This window comes from Hemitrygon akajei, chromosome 10 (genome assembly GCF_048418815.1).
Source record: "Hemitrygon akajei chromosome 10, sHemAka1.3, whole genome shotgun sequence".
Lineage (NCBI taxonomy): Eukaryota > Metazoa > Chordata > Chondrichthyes > Myliobatiformes > Dasyatidae > Hemitrygon > Hemitrygon akajei.
This window is the reverse complement of record NC_133133.1, coordinates 139,350,430-139,367,507: the sequence shown is the minus strand read 5'-3', so window position 1 is coordinate 139,367,507 and position 17,078 is coordinate 139,350,430.

Sequence of the window (17,078 nt, the reverse complement as noted above, 5' to 3'; positions counted from 1 at the left end):
TATTTCCTCTTACTTTTTATTCAGTTTTCTAACTTTACAGGATTTTATTTGGTACTTACATTAGCAATCTTTTAACCATGCTGTCATTTGCTAGAGGTCCCATATAATCACTGGACTTGAAGTTGAACTGTTAGACAATTTTTGTTGCAATTTTGGTAAATCCCATTGTGTTGAATTGCTCTTTTGCTCTTAAGGTAGCATTCCATAGGCCATAGCTGGACTTCTTGTTGAGTTCTGGATCACCAACCTTCAATGCCACCGATCTACTCCTCAGCAGACTCTGAATGTCATCGTTCATCCTCGGCTTCTGGTTTCGGTATGTTTGGTGTGTTATCGAATGCACATGCTCATCCACACAAGTATTGATGAAGTCCTCACATTTGTCTATTTTCAGTAACTGGGTGTGTTATTCACAGATTGCTGCTCTGATTCAAATGCCCTTCCTAGTTTGGCATCATCTAGAATTGTAATACTGAATTCAAATTTCTTATCTGCCCGGGGATAAATGGAAGTTGAATACTGGTTCATCAATTTCCCTCTACCGCTAACCAGAATGCACACACATTTTGTAAGTGTCTTTCAGAGGGGCTTTCTGACAATTAAACAAAGAAATTACAGTGATCAGTCAACCCTCTCTGCCACTACACCCCCCTTTCCAATTTATCCCCCTAATTTCAATTCTTTGTAAAATTTATTTACATTATTGTTATTTAAAGTTAATACTTTGTATTACTCTTCCATGTCCTTATACATATTGCCTTTCCATTTATTTGCATTCTCCCTTCTTAAAAATAAAAGAAAAACTAGATATGTAACTCTTGTCTATAGAATTGCATTGAAATTATAGTCATTCAAATTGACTATATTCTGTTCACTATCCCTATAGCACAATTTTTTATCCTCTTTACATAAACATAAAAAAGAATTGCCAACATTATTTGCTGACAGCTCTGTTTTAAGTGGTCTCTGACTTTTTGTCTTTCCCTCCCTTTTCGCACCAATTCCTCTTTTTATTTAAATCACAGCTTCATTTTGTGAAGTGTTTTCAACATTAGAACTCTTTTTTAAAAAAATCACTAAATCTAATGCAGGTCAGGGTAGACTACCTTAACAATCCGACAAAGTGAGAGGTTTAGACTGCCTCTTTTGTCACTTTCCCTATGCTATTAGGCAATGGAGTGGATCTGTGGGACAGATAAATAACCATATCTGGTATTGGTTCCTCAAAGTGGAGCAGATGGAGATTCTTGAACAGGTATGTCTACCTCAAGTAAGTGGTTGTCATAAGAATCAGACCACTGTAGTTCTTCCTCTGCCTTTTATGGTCTTTGAAGCCACTCGAGCGCTCACCTGTTCCACCTGATTTCATCTCGTGATGATCATGGTGCCTGCTTTGGGACTATTGTTCCTTTGTTGAATTGAGTATGGAACCCATACAACTTAACCATTTCTGAGCGGAGACAAAGATTTGCTCTGTGTCGGAGATTATGCATGCTCTTCATTTTTTCACGCAGTGTTTTCTCAAAACTTCTTACTTTGTCTACGTCTGGAAATTGAGGTTAGAGAAGGGAAAGAAGAATGGGCAGGCTTTCTCAGTCTCTGGCCCATTGTCAGTTCTGATTGACTGTAGCCATTTGTGAGAGGTGTGGAGCAATAAGCTAGCCCTGCTTTGCTGGGATCTTTTGCCTTCAGTAAGAGACTCTTAACAGTTTGCTCTGCTCTTTCTGTTTCTCCATTTGCCTGTGGGTACCGTGCACTGCTTGTAGGCAGTTTGAACTCATAGTCCCAAGCAAAGGTTTTGAATTCCAAGCAGTTGAATTGTAGACTACTGTTTGACACAAGTGTCTTTGGTATTCCATGGTGAGTGAATACAGCTTTCAGGTACTGTATAACTGCTGCTAAGGATGTAGAAGACAGCTTCGACACCTCCATATTCTGTGAGTAGTGAGAAGATATTTGTCTATTTTCAGCTCAAAGATATCTGTGCCTACAATTTGCCATGGAAATCTGAGAATTACGTGGGACAGAGATATTCAGCATAATTTTTGTGAAGTTTTCTGGATACTTAACATTGCTTTACATAATCTCCCAGCTGTGTGCTCAGACCAGGCCACCACACAGATTGCCTTGGTCCAAGTAGACTTTTTTTGATGTCTTGATGTCCTCTGTGGATTTGACCGATGACTTTGGCATGAATAGAAGCAGGATAATGAGTCCGGAGTCCTTTAGCAGCTTACCATCAAGAATGGTAAGTGTGTCTTTTTCAGGCCAATAAGGTCTGAGTTTGTGAGCTCCTTTTGGAACATCTGGTCATCATGCTCACAGTATTGCATGACCTTGGTGCAGATTTGGTCCTATTTCAACTTAGCGCAAATTCTATCCAGTTTGTTCTGTGGTACAGGAAAGCTTTCATGTCCCTGAGCTGCTACATGTAGAAATTGGTATCTTCCATGAGGGCAGAGTCAGCTTCCCATCCACTCACTTCTGTATGGAATCCTCAACAGAGTGTCTGGTGTTGTGAAAGATTTGCTTGGGACATGTTCAATATCATAACAGTATCACATAAGCCTCATTCTGAATCTTTGCAGACGTGGATATGTCACCCAAGTGTCTTGAGCTGAGGAGGCTGACAAGTGGCTTACGATCTGTTTCAAGTAGGAATTGAGTGTCCATCAAGTAGCTGCTGAAGCTTTCACAAGCCCACAGTGTCTCCTTCTCAACACTGTTCAGTAGGAGTCAGTGATCTAGATGCACATGCCACCGGTTTCCATACACCACTCCAGTTTTACATGCGCACTCTCCCCAGGCCAAAGGAAGAGGTGACTGCTGAGACCTTGGTTGCTTTGTTTGGATCAAAGAATGCCAATGTTAGCGGAGAGATAAGCTCTGCTTTAAGTGGTGAGAATGACTTTTCTTGTGATGCATCCCTGGTCCAAACATTTCTCTGAGAGAGGAGGTCACATTGTGACTTTGTTTTCTCTGTCAGCCTGGAATGAACTCTCCCAGCTGGTTTACCGTGCCAAGGAAGCTGCGGATCCCTGATATATTCATTGGTTGTTCCGTGTTCCAAAATCCTGCCAGTTCATCTAAATCTGATCGCACTCCCTCTGAGGACAGTTGTTGTTCTAAGAACTTCATCTCTAAGTTTGCAAACTTGCAGTTCATTTTGTTCAGGGAGATTCCAGCCTGTTTCACTTTCTCCAAGACAGTTTCCACTTTTTGTCATGTTCCTCACTTGAGCCTCTGAAGATGAGTATATCATCCATGTGGCAGATTACTCTTTCCAATCCCTCCGAATTTGGTTCATCCTCATCTGAAGGAGTTCAGGGGCTGATGAGATGCCGAAAGGGAATCTCTTGAAGACATAGTATCCATATCGTGTGATAAAGGTTGTGAACTTCTATGACTTAGGAGCTAAATGGTTCTGCCAGAACCCTGAGTTTGCATTGAGTTTGGTGAAGAACTTTGCTCCATCCAGCCACAGAGGACAGAATAAACTTCTGCCTCACTGCATTATTCAACTTTGTTAGATCAATTTGGATTCTCATTGTGCCATCTGGCTTGGGAACAAGAGCAATGCCGGCACATCAATAGGCCCATTCGCTCTAGTTATGATGTCAAGTGCCGCCATTCTCTCAAATTCAGTTTTGACTTTGTTCAAAAATGGGACTGATCAGCGTCAGAGAATAGGACGTCATTCCCACGCTCAGTTGGATAAGGTACTCTTCTTTCAGTATCCTCAGGTCTGTGAACAACTCCAGGTACTTTTTCTGCCACTGAACATTGTGTAATGAATCCAACCTTGCAATGAGAGTCAGTTCTCAAAGGTATGTCATCGCAGTAGTGGTGAGAAGAGATTCTGAACAACATACACATCCACTGTTTCTCATTTTTACAGATGGAAGTAGTAAACAATCCTCTCACACTGTGCTTATGTTTCCCTAGCCCATGACCACTTCCTTTGTTGGGCTTAGTGTAAGGTCTGTTTTCTTTGCCAGTTTTGTAAACAGACATTTGGGATGGCTGTGACATCTGCCCCACTGTCTATTTTGAATGCCACTGCCTCATTTTACCACTGAACCGTAGTACACCAGCCTTGTCTGTTTGAATATAGAGCCCCAATGATGGTTTTCTCTTCATCTAAGTCATTGTCTTCTGAAGAACTGCTTTTGAGTGATGCTGGCTAGCTCTATTGCACTGGTGGCATTTCATTTCTTTTGCTGGACATGGAATGAAGACTTGCCACATCTCCTGCAGTTGGACATTTTACCTGCTCTTTGTTTTGCTTGTCTGTTTTGTTTGAGGCAGAACTCTACTGTCACCTGTTTCTGTAGTCTTTCTGACTGCACTTGTTTGTATCATAGAGTCATACAGAAGTATAGCACAGAAACAGGCCCTTCAGCCCATCTAGTCTATGACAAAACCATTTAAACTGCCTACTCTTATCAACCTACACTGGGACTATAGCCCTCCATACCCCTACTATCTATATACATATCCAAACTTCTAAACATTGAAATTGAGCTCACCTGCACCACTTGTGCTGGCAGCTCATTCCACAGTCTCAGGACCTTCTGAGTGAAGAAATTTCCCCTCATGTTCCCTTTAAACTTTTCACCCCTAAGCCATGACCTCTGGTGATAGTCCCACCCAATATCTCTATCAAATCTCTACTCAATCTTTTACATTCCAAGGAATAAGGTCCTAACCTATTCAATCTTTCCTTATAACTCAGGTCCTCCAGACCCAGCAACATCCTTGTAAATTTTCTCTGCACTCTTTCAACCTTGTTTACATCTTTTCTGTTAGTAGGTGACCAAAACTGCACACAATATCCAAAATTAGGGCTCACCAACGTCTTATACAATTTCAACATAACATCTCATCTCCAGTACTCAATATATTGATTTTTGAAGGCCAATGTGCCAAAAGCTTTCTTTACGATCCTATCTACTGGTACCACAACTTTCAATGAATGATCAACCTATATTCACAGATCCCTTGATTTTAACCAGTCTTCAGTGCTCTACCACTTATTGTATAAGAACTACCCTGGTTGATCCTACACAAGGGCAAAACCTGGCACAAATTCCATCTGCCATTTTTCAGCCTATTTTTCCAGCTGATGCTGATTGCTCTGCAAACCATGACAGCCTTCCTCACTGCCCACTCAAACCTCCAATCTTGGTGCCATCCATAAATTTGCTGACCCAGTTAACCACATTTTGACCCTTCCCTTTGTACAGTGTCTAGCTTTACTGCAAAATTGTTTTTGTGCTCGAGTTCTGCCTGCGGCAGACAAATATTCCCACTCTGCCTAACCATAGTAATAGCTTTCTCTGGTGTGAGGTTTGTCTGCAACTGAAGTCTCTCTATGACAATTTGGCGTCTAATAGCCTGACAACAATCCTGTCTTTAAGGAGCTCATCTCTCAGATTTTGATATGCACGGTTGTCATCATACAATGCTGTGATGAGCAAACACGAGGAAATCTGCAGATGCTGGAAATTCAAACAACAACACACACAAAATGCTGGTGGAACAGAGCAGGCCAGGCAGCATCTATAGGGAGAAGCGCTGTCGACGTTTCAGGTCAAGACCCTTCGTCAGGACTAACCAAAAGGAAAGATAGTAAGAGATTTGAAAGTAGTGGGGGGAGGGGGAAATGCGAAATGATAGGAGAAGACCGGAGGGGGTGGGATGAAGCTAAGAGCTGGAAAGGCGATTGGCGAAAGTGATACAGAGCTGGAGAAGGGAAAGGATCATGGGATGGGAGACCTCAGGAGAAAGAAAGGAGGGGGGGAGCACCAGAGGGAGATGGAGGACAGGCAAACAACTAAATATGTCAGGGATGGGGTAAGAAGGGGAGGAGGGGCATTAACAGAAGTTAGAGAAGTCAATGTTCATGCCATCAGGTTGGAGGCTACCCAGCCGGTATATAAGGTGTTGTTCCTCCAACCTGAGTTTGGATTCATTTTGACAATAGAGGAGGCCATGGATAGACATATCAGAATGGGAATGGGACGTGGAATTAAAATGTGTGGCCACTGGGAGATCCTGCTTTTTCTGGCGGACCAAGCGTAGGTGTTCAGCGAAATGGTCTCCCAGTCTCCCAGTCCATCTCCCTCTGGTGCCCCCCCCCTTTCTTTCTCCTGAGGCCTCCCGTCCCATGATCCTTTCCCTTCTCCAGCTCTGTATCACTTTCACCAATCACCTTTCCAGCTCTTAGCTTCATCTCACCCCCTCCGGTCTTCTCCTATCATTTCGCATTTCCACCTCCCCCCACTACTTTCAAATCTCTTACTATCTTTCCTTTTGGTTAGTCCTGACAAAGGGTCTCGGCCCGAAACGTCGACAGCGCTTCTCCCTGTAGATGCTGCCTGGCCTGCTGTGTTCCACCAGCATTTTGTGTGCAATGCTGTGATGAAGTCATTTACACTTTCATCTGGCTCCTGTTTTCTGGAATTGAATTTTGTCCTCACATTTTGCTTTCCAGTGAAATATTCTTTGAATTTGTCCAGCACTTTGTACTCCTTTTTCTGAGCATCTGTCAGTCCCAATCCACCCATGATGTCATCTGCTTTGTTGCCCATGCAGTATATCAGTGTGCTTACTTGAGATTGCTTGCAACCCTAAATTTCTCAAAGCACCTGAGACATCTCTCAAAGTCCCCTGATTTAGAGAAATTAAATGTCTCGAACAGCTTTATTAGTAAGTAGATAAAGGTATTGCTGGTATATTTTCCGTTTTCTAGTTTGGTATTTATATTTTACTTTAATTGGACTACAAAACTGTTATTTTCTCTCCCTATGAGCTTGACTGTCTTCTCTGCTGTGGCTGTGTCTCCATACTCTTCCCCAGGCTAGTGGTCTACAAATTATTACTATGTATCCACTTTTGGGTGCAGCTCCAAGATCTTGACTAGCAACCATGGCCAGTTCTTAGCTCATGCAGCACATACAAACTAGCAAGCTAGAATAGACAGTGTAGTTTGATGAGACTTTGAACATTACACTATATCAATGAACAATATCCAATCAGGTTCGTAGGTCTGGCAAGTGATACAGAAAGCACTCCCTGTGAATGGATATATTAATCATTTATTTACAAACAACAAAAACTCGACCCAAACATTCATGATCCCCAGGTTACAGACATTACAAAGCTGAATACAGAATGGACATACACACATTCAACGAACATACTTAGGTAAAAATGCACACATAGCACACCTTCCCAATGGTCATATCTTAAACAAAGGAAGAAGAGAGCAAGCCCCTTCCACGTGCTATTTTATATACCCAGGGTATTTGAAACTGGACACCGGGCAGTTATCCAATGGGAAAAGCAGCTGAAGGTCCTAAACTAACCAATCACAATGGAAGTGACTTTCAACAATCAGAATAAAGCATGCCTATGCACACAAACAAGAAGAGTCTTAATGCAAATTATTTCTTGTTAGGGATCTCCTTTGAGCTGTAGCCTGAATTCATCAATGATCAATCATGTCTATCATGTTGTGCCCAATATGAGTGAGAGTGCAGAGACCACGAGGATGCCACCAGCATGCTGGCTATTCAACTGAACTTTATTGATAACACTGCTTGTACAAAATGTCAACTCCTCCCATGTGGGAGCAGCTAATTAATTGGCATAGGATTAACCAAATAACTACCACAATAATGAATCTTTCTTCATTGGTGTAAACTTTAACAAGAAACATTCGTAAAGGGTAATCATAGTTAAACTTTATTGAATGCCCACTCACAAGTATTTTCCAGAAGGGAGCAATAAATGACAATTATAATAAAAAAAAAGTCTGAACCAGATTTAAGAGTCCATGCCAACATACCCACATTTTGCAAGAGAATATTGCTTTTATGTTTGGACATGTTCCTTTCTGTTTAATAAATATATCCATGGCTATATCAGAAAGCTTGGAGGAATTCGGACAGTAAACTAAGGATTCTGCGTTATTGGATTTAGGCTCCATTCGAAAGTTACCATTGATTGCTGGCTCCAAACTCCAGCTTGTCCAGTTTCTATAGCATAGCATGTTCATATTAAGATGCATCTTTAAGATGCAAAGTCTCAACTATAATGGCAAATGGGTGAAACATAGGGATCCAGGGAAAAATATGGAACAAAATTCTCAGCGAGTACTTAGCCAATCAAAATTAGTCCCAAATGTCTCATTGCCTTTGACTGACTGATGAAATTGTCCATATGCTCTGTATGTGGTCAAAGCATATGTGATCCAGCTTTTAAATTCAATGCTACAATGAACAGTGATCCAGTGATGAATTCTGCAGATCCACTACAGAAATAAGTTGGATTCATATAATTCTAATGTTGTAAAATGTTCCAAATTATTTGACAGGATTGTTATCAAACAAAGTTCTCCATGGAACCATTTAATATCAGGCACAGACTAAAGGACACAGGCTCAGCATTCAAGAACATCCCTTTGGAACAGAGCTGAGGAGGAATTTATTTTGCCAGAGAGTGGTTAATCAGTGGTATTCATTGCCATAGATTCCTGTAGAGGCCAAGTCATTGGTATATTTAAAGTGGAAATTAATAGGGTCTTGATCAGTAAGGATTACAGATTACAGAGTGAAGGCAGGAGAATATGATTGAGAGGGTTAATAAATTACCCATGATCAAATGGCCAAATTCTGCTCTTATGGTGTCATGGTCTTAAATATTTATTTAAGGAGGCTGTTTTTCGGGAGTATCTTAAAAGAGGAAAGTTGAAGTAGAGGAAAGGTTTAGGGAGGAAACGCCAGTATCTGGAGCTAATATATTTGAAGGTACCATTATCCATAAGGGACTAATGACACTCAGGGATGTGCAAGAAGTCAAAGATATAGAAACTCTAAGACTTTAAAGATTTTGGGGCATGAAGTGATTGCAAGGTATGAAGAAATGGAACCATAGAATATGTTTAATTCAGTGCTAAGAAATTTAAAAACAATACATTGCCACAACTTGAATCAGTGTTACACAAGAGTGATGCACCATCAATAACTCTGGGAGACTGGAAGTGAACGATAGGCTTTTATTAACAGCAAAAAGGGACCACGACCATGTCGAAGACTGAGGGAGGAGCAGTGCCCCCAATCGCCTTTATACAGGGGTCTGTGGGAGGAGCCACAGGGGCAGTCAGCAGAGGGGGTATGTCCAGACAGGTATACATAGTTTACCACAAAGAGTGATTAGTAAATGTGACAATGGAGGTTAAGACATTGTCCAGTAAAGCCTTGATGGATATTTTCTTAGAGAGTATATAGAGTAGCACCTTGGGATGGTGGAGTCATGATAAAACAAATATATGGATGAGACAAGGTAGTCATCAAATTGCTAACAATAATCTGTGGGAAATGATTGACCTAACATCCAACCTAATTCTGACTTTTCTTATAAAGCATATTGCTTCATCCTCCTTTAATTAATTCATCTTGAAATAATTGATACATGATATGCTCACGAGCTAACTTAAGCAAGTATTGTATATAACTCAAAGGTTGATGGTGAAATACTCCTATGAACAAATTCTAGTTTTCTTGTGAATGCATGACTTTTACATGCAAGGAATTGTGCAGATTATTGTGTAAACACATGCTTATTGGGGTTTGAATAAGGTGTTGTAATTATAGGGATAAGGGGTATGAGCAGTGTTGTGGGTTGCAGTGGAGTTGAAGGAAATTTTACCTTGTATCTGAATTAATGAATATACTGTATTTTAATTTCTTTTTCTATGAAATAACAGGTTTTTCCCATTGTGCAAGATATTGTATGCAGAAAATATTTATTCTGGAAATTAGTATTACTCAAACTTACTTTATTTTAGAGGGAAAATTATTATATCCCCTATCCAATCTTAAATCCTTGCTCTGCATAAAAAAATGTTGCTTCCAAGATACTACCCCATACTGATTTATGTATTTTTGCAGGAGAATGAATCCTCCATGGGAACATGTGCATTGAACCAAAATAAATATCATTTTACTTAAAAATTCTTCACAGAATTTCAACATGGAATCTGGACCCTCGAAAAGCAAAATTGTTTTCATTTCTATTAATTATTATGAACCTGAAAATATCTTTTTAAAAAAAAAACTTTATTCAATTTGCTAGCTTTACTTTATTTGATATAATTTGGAACTTACTTTAGCAATCTTTTAATTTATGCTGACTTTGCAATAGGTCCCAAATAATCACTAGACCTGAAGTTGAACTGTCAGGCTTTTTTTTGTTGGAACGTTAGGCAAATCCTGTTGAGTTGAATGTTGTTATTGCTGGGAAATGGAGTGATTTCAAGTACTCAAAATGAACATTAAAGCAATGTTTCCTCCATTTCACACACATGGATTCCTATCACCCAAATTATCTTTCTGTAAGCTTAACCCAGAAAAAGCTTAGATCATGAATTGTACATTGCAATTGAAGTGTGCAACTCGATAATACATACGTGTAAAGGCAATAAACAATTGGCTCATGGGCATCCCAATTCCTCCTCCTGAAGTCAATAATCAGCTCCTTGGTCTGGCTGACATTGAGTAAAATGGGTCCAGAATCCTGCCCAGAATGGGTTTACACTGTTTTGCATGATTTTTCAGGTGCCAAGTCTTTAGACTTTCTGTCTTCATTCTCTCTCAGCCTTCTGGCATCACGAAAGATCTTCATTCAGGGTTGGAGAGAGCCAGCGTCTACCTGAAGGTTCCTGTTGTGGCAAGCCTGAGCTCATACAAAGAAAGAATACTATGTTTGAGTTCCTCTGGGAAGTATCCTATCACTAAATATTTGGAACTGCTTTATTGATGAACTTCCTTTCATCATAAGGTCAGATGTAAAGTCATTTGGTGATATTGCACATGCCATGGTCCCGTCTGGCAATTCCCCATCTTGCTATTACCTTCTTAATTGGGCCTTAATCCCCTCATCTGATTTCCAATCATTCCCAGTTCAGCTAATTACAGCACACCTGGTTCCCATTAGCGAACATAGGATAAAACTCGGACATCACAGCCATGCTTTGCCAGTTTGTTGGTTGACTCTAGTGTGAGTAAACCTTGTTTCCTGATTCCTTAGGACTGTCAGTTCTAAGCTCCACATCATTTCCTGGTAAACCTTGTCTCCATGTAAAGACTCTCCTGGATACCGGTTCCCCATTTGCGATGGTGCCTCATGACTCTGCCTCCATGCCTGTGTCCTGCACTTGGGTTTGTCCTCAGCCTCGTCCTTACAACAGCACAATATCTAACTCCATGTATAACTCTTCAACAAATGAAGTAATCCATACCAGGATATGGCAAGATTTGTACCAGAACAATATGTGGCAATGACCAACAAAAGAAATTCTGACTACCTATCCTTAACATTCAGTGGTATTACCTTTAATGAGTCCCTTATAATGAACATTCTGAGGGTCGATATTGATCAGAAACTCAAACCCATCCAGCTACATAAATAAAGCAGAGTTACCTGCAACGGGTGAGTTACTTCAAAGTCTTTACACCATTTACAAGGCACAAATCAAGAACCTGATACAAAAAATCTCCACTTGGCTCAACAAGAGCAGTTCCAGCAACTCCCAAAATGCTCTGATTTCTCCAGGAGTCCATTTGATTGTCAGCCCATCAATCACTCAAGTCATTTAATCCCTTCACCATCAGTCCCATAGCTAATACTATACTGGCATGCCCAAGCACTTTGAACTGAGTTGTTTCCTTTGTTTAATGGTATTGGCAAAGTAGGGAATAATTAGGTTTCAAAGTTAAAGACTGGTAGAATGAAATTCTATTATTGATGGTCCTCAATGGGTAGTTTGTGTTGTCAAATCTGTTCTGTGTCTGTTCCAGTTAACTCAAAGATAACACTACACAATGTTTCTTTGATATGAAGATGGTGTGTCGATCGCTGCTGCCAGTACTGTCATGAGCAGATGTATCTGCAGCAGAAAGATGTGTGAGATCATGATTAAAGCCGTTAATTCCATGTAGTGGTTCTCATACCACTTGCTGCAGTCCTAAGCTAGTAGTCATATCCTTCAGGACCCAGCTACCTGTTTCTTTGCAGATACCTGAGTATGTTGTGATGCATATTGGCTGGTAATACTCCTAAATTGCACATTAGGAAGCACTGGATTAATAGGGGCCACATAAGTGCAAGTTATAAGAACATAAGAAATAGGAACAGGAGTAGGCCATCTAGCCTGTCGAATCTGCTCCGCCATAACCTTTAATTCCCCTACTATGCAAAAATCTATCCAACCTTGTCTTAAGTATATTTACTGAGGAAGCCTCCATTGCTTCTTTGGGCAGAGAATTCCACAAGTTCACCACTCACAGGGAAAATCAATTCCTCCTCATCTCTATCCTAAATCTACTCACCCGAATCCTGAGGCTATGTCCCCTAGATCTAGTCTCACTTACCAGTGGAAACAACTTTCCTGCCTCTGTCTTACCTACCCCTTTCATAATGTTATATATTTCTATAAGATATCCTCTCATTCTTCTGAATTCCAATGAGTACAGTACCAGGTGACTTGATCTCTCCTCATAGTCTAACCCCCTCATCTCTGGAATCAACCTCCTCTGCACTGTCTCCAAAACCAGTGTATCCTTCTTCACGTAAGGAGATCAGAACTACACGCAATTCTCCAGGTGCAGCTTCACCAGTACCCTATACAGTTGCAGCATAACCTCCCTGCTCTTAAATTCAATCCCTCTAGCAATGGCCAATATTCCATTTGCCTTCTTGCAAACCAACCTTTTGTGATTCATGCACAAGCATTCCCAAGTCCCTCAGCACAGCAGCATGCTGCAATCTTTTACCATTTAAATAGTAATCTTCTCTTTCATTTTACCTTCCAAAGTGGATGACCTTACATTTACCAACATTTTACTCTATCTGCCAGAAACTTGCCCACTCACTTAAACTATCTATATCTCTCTGTAGATATCTTCTGCACAATTTGCTTTCCTACTCAACTTGTTTTTGTTGTTGTTACCTTTTGTTGGATATGTAACCTGGTGTGAGTAGTTTAACTTATATAATCTCAGTTCTCCCATTTCCTAAGTACCGTATTCATCAATGTAAACTTTTTCACATTTTTGACAAAACATGCCTCTACTCTATTCCACTTAATAAAGACTGTTCCAGTATTTCAAGTTGTTACTTTCTTTGAGTGGATTACTGGCAGATCAGAATAAAGAGCTCCATTTTCAGTCTGACTGCAGTCATGGAGTCACCATTTATCACCATTGATGAAGGAAGAGCAGTAGATGTAGTGTATATGGATTTCAGCAAGGCATTTGATAAGGTACCCCATGCAAGGCTTATTGAGAAAGTAAGGAGGCATGGGATCCAAGGGGACATTGCTTTGTGAATCCAGAACTGGCTTGCCCACAGAAGGCAAAGAATGGTTGTAGATGGGTCATATTCTGCATGGAGGTCAGTGACCAGTGGAGTGCCTCAGGGATCTGTTCTGGGACCCTTACTCTTCATGATTTTTATAAATGACCTGGATGAGGAAGTGGAGGGATGAGTAAGTAAGTTTGCTGATGACGCAAAAGTTGGAGGTATTGTGGATAGTGTGGAGGGCTGTCAGAGGTTACAGTGGGACATTGATAGGATGCAAAACTGGGCTGAGAAGTGGCAAATGGAGTTCAACCCAGATAAGTGTGAAGTGGTTCATTTTGGTAGGTCAAATACGATGGCAGAATATAGTATTAATGGTAAGACTCTTGGCAGTGTGGAGGATCAGAGGGATCCTCCAAAGCAGCTGCGCAGGTTGACTCTGTGGTTAAGAAGGCATATGGTGTATTGGCCTTCATTAATCGTGGAATTGAATTTAGGAGCCGAGAGGTAATGTTGCAGCTATGTAGGACCCTGGTCAGACCCCACTTGGAGTACTGTGCTCAGTTCTGGTTGCCTCACTACAGGAAGGATGTGGAAGCCTTAGAAAGGGTGCAGAGGAGATTTACAAGAAGGTTGCCTGGATTTGGAAGCATGCCTTTTGAAAACAGATGGAGTGAACTCAGCCTTTTATCCTTGGAGCGACGGAGGATGAGAGGTGACCTGATAGAGGTGTATAAGATGATGAGAGGCATTGATTGTGTGGATAGTCAGAGGCTTTTTCCCAGGGCTGAAATGATTGCCACAAGAGGACACAGGTTTAAGGTGCTGGGGAGTAGGTACAGACCAATTGTCAAAGGTAAGTTTTTTACGCAGAGAGTGGTGAGTGTGTGGAATGGGCTGCTGGCAATGGATACTATAGGGTTTTTTAAGAGGCTTTTGGATAGGTACATGGAGCTTAGTAAAATAGAGGGCCATAGGTAAACCTAGTAATTTCTAAGGTAGGGACATGTTCGGCACAACTTTGTGGGCCAAAGGGCCTGTATTGTGCTGTAGGTTTTCTATGTTTCTACGTTTCATTTCACCACTAACCCTTCCACTTTCAATTTGCATCTAAGTTAGAATTTTCTGACTTTCTCACACCTGTCCTATAATCGTTACCCAGAGCATCACTAAATGTAAGCAACCTACCTGTTCCACCAAGCTTTCAGCATTCTTCATTCATGTTTTTTTTTCACTTGCAGCAGTTATTGAAGATATAGTGATAAGCCTTGTTCTGGTTTCTGGGTTCTGATAAGAGTTTATAACATAAAATATGCCATTAAATTTTCATTCTATCTTTTTGGGAATTCTTATTTCTAAAACTAGCTTTGGCAAGTTATATCCTTGAAACATTCATTCTGTTTTTTCCCAAACAAAATTCTTTTTTGTAACAGTGTACAATGTTTCTTATTAAGTGCCTACAGTTAAGGTAGTGATTTACTGTCTTACTCATTTTAGAAGAGTGATTGTCCTAAAAAAGTCCAGCATTATTATTGCTACCGAAAAACCACAATTATTGTTGTTTTCCCATTCTTCATGTTTTTAATTCCCTGTGAGTTTACACCAATTGCAATGTTAGTCTTTTACTCATTTGCCCCTAAGCTAAGGCCTTATGGTCTGCTGTCTCTTACTTTCCCTCAACTAGATTTAGTGCTTGGCTTGCCTTTAGTATCTTCCATAAATGGTATGATTACTTAAACCGCTTCCAAAATTTTCCATAAATGGTAACTTTGTATTTCATTTACTTAAGAATACTGTGAAACACTCTCAAAAGTCATTTTGAACATATACCAAACTCAATGAAAAAAGCACTTGAAATCAAATTTTATTTTCAATGTAAATTGTATAATATCCATAATTGTCATATCTGACACAAATACACTGATTTTTTTTGAAGATACAGAGTTTCAAATGTAAGAACAAAAGAAAAAATCAAAGAAATATGTGTAAATCTTGAAAATCTAAAATGCGAACACACTTAACTAAATAGCAGGTCAGCACTTGTCTAATAAAGCGTAGGCACATGAAAAAAAATGCAGCTGCTGACTGCATTTATAGCTTTCATACATTCTAGTAATATACATTCTAGTTTGGGCATTGCAGTAAGTTTTGTAGTAATCTGCAGCTAATTTGAGTACAATTTCCTAAGAAAATCTTTGTTAGCCAATGGCTTTCACCAGGCAGGGAAAATTTTAGCTTGTCTCATTTACAGGTATAACTGAATCATTGAGGAACATTTAAAAATAAATAACAATGTATATTTTTGCTCATTTTTTGGATTATAGGTTTTACTTTAAGTGTTCATGCTGATTCAAAATAAATCCGGCTGGTCCGTACAGGACATAAGATGACCATTTTGCTCCTCAAAGTCCTTTTATCCCATGCTAAAACAATCATATAAATTTTATTCACCAGCTCTTCCCCAAGAGCCCTGCAACTTTTTCTCAAATATTACCCGATATTCCCTTGAAAGGCAAAATTGCATTTGCTTCCAACACTTTTCATATGAAATCAACATGCTGGGTGGCAAAACAAAATCCAGGTGTTGTCCCATGCTCTTTTGACGAATGCTTTAAATCAATGCTGCCTGGTTCTCTTGTTTTCAGCCTGTCAGAACAGTTTCCTGCTCTTCAACCTGTATATACTTGTTATGATTTTGAACATGAAACCACATAACAACCTCTTTCCTTACACCACAACAAACATTCCTGGTTTCTTCAGTCTACCCACATAATTTATCCTTCATTACCAGGATTATTCTGATAAATTTGAGAGCTGTAACCTTCAAATGTTAATTGTTGTTCTGCTCTTATTTTCTCACTTTTCCCTTTAGTGTTATTTTCCCTCTGAGGTTCTTTTTTGTATTCAGCTTGTGTAATCTTTTAAGATAATGAGCTATAATGTTTTTTTAACTCTCACCACATGGATTCTATCTTATATTCCTTTAGACAACATGATGAGCCAAAGGTAATCTGTGGTTTGTAGTACATCAGCTGATGTAATGATCATTTGATTTCATTATCCACCGGCTGCCAAGTTTTGCCTTGACATTACACTTTGCCATATTCAACTTCATCAATTCCATTATGGTCCAATATTTTTATATCTAGTTTTTCTGAATAGGTCTTCATAATACTGGACATTAGCACACAAGACAACATAGAGTGTTGGTTAACATTATTGACCAGGTATGAGTGGAAATAAATTTTGGAGGCAGAGTGCAATGTACAGCCAATACTACAAAATGCATTTAGCACAACAGTCCATTGATGAATGATTATGCATAAAACCAAGAGTATTATCTTAACCTGCCCCATTACTACTGCAACATCATAATTCTATGTGGCTCAGTTTATTTTTCTTTGAGTTATTTATATATTCTCTTCCACTGATTTACCTTCTATTCTTTAATTATTTTATGGCAGACCATTAACTGTACAGTAGTCAAAAGCTCCATTTTAGGCTTTCTGATCACCAGAGAGCTGATTGCTGTCAGTTATTGTGCAGTAGACCTCCTTTCCTTATGTTTTTTTAAGTTAGTTCCCTCTCCCCAAGGATCAACAACTACAAGTTAAAAACACCAGTGCTGTGCAGTATAAGTCATATATGTGGAGAAAGACTTTATTTCGTTGCACTTGGATTTATTGTTGATATTTTTCAGTTGACAAAACAAC